Below are 7,257 nucleotides of genomic sequence, written 5' to 3'. Positions count from 1 at the left end.
TTTCTAGCATATACGTATGGCTTTTTACCAAAACGTTTTTTTTTTTTGGGGGGGGGGGGGGGGGAGAATAAAAACTGAATTGAATTATCAGAACAGAAGGTAACAACATGTTCACAGTAAATAAAGGAATTTCTGTTTCATTAGACTTTAACATAATTGGATTAAATTCAATTTCTTCTGGAGTTTAAATAGCCTGAAACTTCTGAAGGAGTATAAACTTAAATGAGAATAGACTATGTTTTAGGAAAAAGTCAGTGGAAACCTTATCAGTACTGTTATACAGAAGAAGATAACCTCATTAAAATATATTACTAGATCTAAAAAAATCACCTGTGGTTTACTGGGGATAGGGGCTGAGTCTGTAAAAGCCACAGGGAACAAGCATGAGTAGCTGGGGAAATCCTCCTGCCCCTCCATCAAAAACCTTCTTTATGAAAATTCAATTGTTATGTTTAAGTTTTGGTTACTTATACTTTGATCATCCCAAAGACTGAAGAGATTTTCAGCAATTTCCTTCACATATCACATCATGTGCAACTAATTGTTTTATGTGTGGAAATACGGTATAATTATTTACATTTGGATTTTTTAATATGTATATATATGGATTGTTTTACTACAGTGACTGAAATAGATACATTCTACAAATCATTGAGCAATTTACCATACATTGTTTTGTTAAAAGGGCTCCTTATGGGTGACTGCACATGTCAGAGTATAGCTAGAATCTGGGGTTAGATATGGCTTGTATGTTATTCCCATAACAAAGATTACATGTTAAGCATTTCAAGCCATGGGAAGGCATTTCTATTAAGATGAGGTAACATATGTGATGTTACAGTCAATGACTTTTCACTAATTATAGTTGTCTCTTCTTTTGTTTCATTAAAGAACAAATAAAGTAATGAAATAGAGAACAAGATCTTATTCTGTTAACTTCCTAAATTGTGAGTAGTGCCATTACAACCAGTAAGACTACTCCCAACTTAAAAAGTTTAATGCATTTTAAACTTTCGCAGGATAGGTCCTCTTATAATTTATCCAATATCATGTTAGACAAACTACTTGAAAAGTGCATTTCACTTAGATTATATGCATTAATTTCCATTACTGGTTGTACTGAAAAGTGGTAAGGGAAAATAACATCTTGATTTCATGTTAGTGTGACATATGTATGTTTAAACTGCGCCAGGCTGGGGCAGTATCAAGTGTAACATAAACAAACATATAAATAAAACATCTAGACCTGTGAAATTTACTCTTTGTCACACCAGATAGATTTTTAGGCAGTCAGAACTATAGCACAACTATAAGCAGCGTATTTCCTGAAGTTTGTACGCAGATTTCTGATGCAGAATTGTTTGCAAATATTAGTTTGACTTCATTTTCAGTTACAATACACACAAAGAAGAACACGATGATGTTAGTTGTTGACATAAGAAGGATTTAAAAAGTGGAAAACCATTTTCAGTATTTTTGCATACATCATTTTGTCATGTGTAATTTCACTAAAGAGAATGAGGTTATTTCGGAATTACGGTATTGCTCTATGTGAATACATGTAACAGAAAGGGCATGCCAGGTAAAAATATCACCATGCATTGGATGTCAAATTACTTTCATTTGGATGTCAAACGACTTTCATTAAGAAACAGATCCAGGTCTTTTTCAAAACTATTGGGGATTTGTTGTCGACTTTACCTGTTCTCATAGGCTAAATTATGTTTGCGGTAAAGGACACTGAAATATGAAATATGCAAGTAGACAAATAGTACTGGAAGTATTCTATTGAGACTCTTCCAGGTTTTGTGTCAGTATTTTCTCCAGTTTTTGAGAATGTGTTTGATATAACAGTGTTTATAAAGTTCTGTAAAAATACATTTTCAAAATAACATAAACATGCTTTTTATGATAATGCTCAATGTAAAAAACCTGCGTATTGTATGTATAAAGGAGAGGAAATTTTTTTTTGCTTATTTCTTTAGAAAGCTGATTAACTGCTTAAGGGCTAGAGTTTGCTAGCCACATTCAAGCAAAGCTAATCCAAAGCCACCACATTGAAGGAAGGATGCCCACAGGCTTCAGTGGGGTTTGAAGTGTAATCACAGAGCAAAACTCTTCTTGTGAGTCAACCCAGCAATATCAATGGGACCATGGATAAGAGGAGACAGTCTGATCTGATGGAGGCTGGGAGAGTTTAAGTCATTACTACACAGGCAGAGTTGTTACAATTTATAGTAAGGAAAGAACTTTACACTGAAAGTGATTGCATGAGAGTGGGACAGCTTGTAATTAAAAAAAAATGAGGTTTTGTGTATTGGTCCATAAGTAGTACATTAGCTTTATAAATGAGATGATAGGAGTCATCTGTCTCCAACGGACAAAATATCTGACATTAGGAGAAAATAATCTGCCTTTTTGAATTAATGATGGGCTATGACCATCTTTCATTTTGCATCTAAAGAGTCGTCATCACTTTTTTTTTTCAAGTTTCTATAAGAGCTTGAGGGTTAATATTTCTACCAACTAAATTGCCATGTTTTTGGGGATAGGAGGTAGGAATGGAAAAGAGAAGAAAAGGCACTTTTATTAAATCTAAAACCATCCTGTAAATAGAATTTTGTTTTTCATTTAAAGCGGTGTTCAGCTTGGAAAGTTGAGTAAAGACGACTTGTAACATATCTGTAAACCAGACAAGGCAGGAGCGAATGTAGACCTGTACCAAGATGAGAAATTCTGCTGGTTTATAAAGTATTCAATTCTCATTGTGAATATCTTGAACTCTGTTAAGAATACTGTACTGTACTAAACATGTAAAATATGTTTGTCTAAGTAGCTTACAAAAATAGTAACTCCTTGAATGGGAGACTATCCATGTCTGGAGATCTGTCGTAACTAAATACCTGATTCGTTATGGTGTTGTAACTTATTAGAAGTTATTTGAGAGGAAGCATGGTGTATGAGATTTTGTAAGTTATTTGTGCTGGTTCTGTATGTTGTGCCATGTGTGTAAGACAAGAATAAACTGCTGCTTTCCTTCATCCCATCCCAAAACAATTATCCCACCAATGTATTTTTTCCGGAGATTTCTGCTATTGTGTGCATTTGTGGTATATTATCTCATGATTTTATCAAGAAACATTTGCCTTACAAAATCTTCCTCTTCTTACAGAGGTAGACTACACTTTTTCTGACAAATACTACCTGGGCATACTACATGTTCTTTATTTGTAGATTCTTGTTGCATACTTATATTTGTCTTGAATTGTACTGTATGCTCAGGCTAGAACCTGAGACATGGTCCATGGCAGAAAATCTGAACCCTACATATGCCCTACAGGGACTGATATTCAGAAGGAAACAAGAAAGTATTCTAGCATATTAGGGTGAAGACATAATAAACAAGTCACATTACTATTGGAATCCTGGTGATATTCCATCTGTTCCCCAAGAGCAAAAATTTTCCCTTGGGCAATCACGCTGTAATACTCTTACTCTCTTTGATGCAAGGAAGTCATGTCAGGCACCAGTTTGTCAGGTCACTCTGGCAGTTAAGGTAGAGAAAGTATTCCTCCAAATGCGATACACAAATAGAAACTCAGATGATGTGGTTTCTAAGGTTATTAGAGTGTCTTAGCAGCACAGAACCTAAAGCTAGGGAAGGCAGAAGGCAGTTCCAGCTGAGATACACATTGCCATTTTTAATGATTCCCATTGTGAGCCACCAACTGATTATCTGAAAAGATCCCTGATCCTTGTCACAGAAATCAATGTATAAAAACTATTACAGGATCAACTAGACAAATACATAACATAGAACCTCTTCAATGACTATAAGTTGGTATATTCTCCCCAGCAAATGTGTCCCTGAGACAGATACCAAGTGGGAAAGACTGCTCTTTTCCATCCTGTACAGTCACTTCTGTTTTCTTCCCTACATTGATCAGTTCTCCTCAAAAAATGGTGATTCACATGTGTTGCATTTCAGACCTTCTTCTTCAGAATGGAGATCCAGAATGTCTGTAGGTTTTCCAACTACAATGCAGCTGAGCCTCAGGGGAAGCCTCACGGCTACTGTCCTGATTGCTATTTGTACCTTAAATTGTTGCAACAGACAAATCTTTTGAGAGCCTGAGAGAAGTCTTTACAGATGTCCTCCTGTTTGCAGGAGATATGATTCCTGTGGCGTAACACTATTCTGTAAGTCCCTTTTATTTATACATCATCACAGTTAGCGACATGCTGTGCACACAGTAATAACACCTAACCACAGATGATTGTGTGCAATATTTCTTTTTCCTCAAACAACCTTCAAATCTGTTCCATGTCAGTTACTACCTTCTATCTGTCTTGAGAAGAGAAGACATAGGGGGCATCTAATCAATGCTTACAAATACTTAAAAGGAGGGTGTCAGGAGGACAGGGCTGGTCTTTTCTCAGTGGTGTCCAGTGACAGGACAAGAGGAAATGGGCACAAACTTGAATATGAGACGTTCCACCTAAATGTGAGGAGGAACTTCTTTACTGTGAGAGTGGTAAAGCACTGGAATAATCTGCCCAGAGAGGTGGTGAAATCTCCTTCTCTGGAGGCATTCAAAACCCGCCTGGACAAGTTTCTGTGCAACCTGCTCTACGTGGACCCACTTTGGCAGGGGGGGTTGGACTAGATGATCTCCAGAGGTCCCTTCCAACCCCATATGGTTCTAAGATTCTATGATCTGTGCTCTCTGATTCATGAGGTCCTCATGAAATGTCTCATGGCAGATTCCTTCACTTATGTGCTGTGCTCTGCTGATGACTCCTAAGCAATTATCTTCATTCATAAAGTCCTACCCAGAGTTTGCTGTTCCCTTACCCAGCAATACTGTTGGTGCTCACATGGAAGAGCTGTAATAGTCTGAGGGCTGAACAAGCCTTGGCAACATTCTGGGTCTATCCTGGCTTCATGGCAAGTCCCAGATCTATCACACTCATTTTCACCTTTGTGAAGAACAAGGTTTGATCAGCTGATTTTGATAAAGCCCTGTTTGTTTTTCTCAGTAATCAGTGGTCAGGGCCAGGTATTTGTTCTGAAGTTGCACCTGCTCTTGTGGCTGTTGCCAGAAGTCATAAACTTCCAGTTTTCCCTACTTAACAACCATTCTACAACAAGTGCTGGACCCCTGCCCAGCTCTGTATGGATCTAGACCAAGCTAAATAACACCACTTGGTGCTGCAAAGGACTCTCTGGTGTACTGAGACCACTGCTGCATCACCTCCCAGCAGCCATACCCAGTTCTGTGGGGAAGGGCTGGGCCTCAACACATGGTAATACACTAATTGCTTCTGTGACTCCCGTATCCCCCTCTGCTGCTTAACAGTCCTCTGTATGGTACCAAACTTCCCCAGCAGACCAAACCCAAAGACAACTTAACAGTATTGAGAGCAGAGCCCAGAACTACTGCTGCATGATCAGAGATCACCAGCTGTTGGCAGCCACCCACCTATTTGAACTGTGCCGCTGATGGCAGCACCTCTGTTTGCAGTCACAGGGTTCCCTGAGGGTCCCCTCCAGAGGAGTTCCTCCACTGCCACTCTGAAGTGGCATCGCTCTGAAGTGAGGTTTCCTGGCCCCCCGGCCTATCTGCCTCATGTCTCAGAAATCTGTAAATCTGAGGGCATGCATCACTGCCGCCCTCAATGTACATGAAGCTGCAGCAGCCCCAACCCTGGAACTCCCAGGTATCGTAGAGTTTATGGAACTGTTAACCTGCTTCTCTTCAGAGAGCAGGATGTCACTCACCCTGCAGATCCAGTGAGATCTCTCATTATGAACCTTTCTAACAGGAAAATGCTGTTAAGTCATTAAAGAACAGGTTGAGCCTGACTGGAAAATGCTCAGCTTCCTCTTGTCCTGATGAGGCAGGTTTCACTCATTATTGAATATTATTCTTCTTCTTTGGGCCATCTCTCAAGTGATTTTTTTAGGTTACTGAGCTGTAAAAAGGCACATGGTTTTGTATTTTTCTAAGTGGATGATGTGGCATTGAGTTTGGGTTTAAGTAAAGCCTGCAGAAATTTAAGGTCCCACTGGGTGACAAGTAAGTACTGTGTTATTACAAGCAGTTTTTCTAGGGCTGTGGTTGCACATAGGGCTGAGGTAGTAGTCATGGGTAGCAGTTCTGAGTTACAGTGTTCTGGATTATGAGTTAATTGGCAAATATAAATTATAGTAAAGCGTTTGCAATATAAGTTAATGTTCCAAAAAGGTCCTTGTCTTTTCTCCACATAAGAAATACTGCACTGTGAACGGCTCTGGTTCTAAAAAATAGAATACAGAAAAATCCACAAAATCCAAGATGCAGAAGGTCAAAATGCACGAATAAGAATGTTAAGATTATTTTCTTTTACAATCACTAGAGAAGAAGCATCATTTGAAAATAATATCATTGCTGGTACAGGTCTTTTTTCTAGCCAGTCAAGGGCTCTGTGTGGTGACTTTGAGGTTTAATTTAGTCTTGAAGACAATCACAGGGATAACCATGAATTTTCTCTGACAGAAGCTGTAAATATTTCACATGGCTCTGAAAACACAACTGGCTTTATGGAAACAAGTAAGAAGTATTTCACAGTATCACTAGCAGTATTGATTACATTTCAGTAATACTCTCCAAATTGCCTTTAGGATTGTGTGAATGAAAGTTTTTACTTGGACACTAATAGGTAGACAGAGAAACCTCTGTATGGCTGCATCTTATGCAGCCCCATTGATTTGTGGGGCAAATAAACAGTTTTCTAGCCTCAATTTTCCTTTCAGTATCATGGGATAGAGCTTAACAACATCAATAGCAGCTACTAACTTTTGTTATGAATTATTATTTCCAGTGTTCTCCAGGGCTGTAATGCTACTCTGGGGACTGCATTTTCTTGAGATAAATCCCCCAGAGCTGTATGCCGGAATGGATGTATATGAGAAAGAAAATAGCTGTGAATCACAAATAGGCATATAACAATAGAGAATTATCCCAGGCTACAATCAGAAGTGATATTAAACAGCAGTAAAAGGTAGAGATAAGTAAATCAGTGTGAATAAAGTGCATGAGTAAAATGTTGTCGGCAGAGGCAACAGGTTAGAAGTCTGAACAAGAAAAAAACAGGCCTCTGGTTTATCTGGCCTGTGACACACTTTTGTGTTGGTTGTTTTCCCCCTTATTCCCTCAATGAAAGCGATACACCCTTATTTTTAGCTTGCTTTGATTCATAGCAGTTAATGAGCAT

This window comes from Calidris pugnax, unplaced genomic scaffold, assembly GCF_001431845.1.
Source record: "Calidris pugnax isolate Ruff unplaced genomic scaffold, ASM143184v1 scaffold144, whole genome shotgun sequence".
NCBI lineage: Eukaryota > Metazoa > Chordata > Aves > Charadriiformes > Scolopacidae > Calidris > Calidris pugnax.
This window is presented reverse-complemented; position numbering follows the sequence as displayed.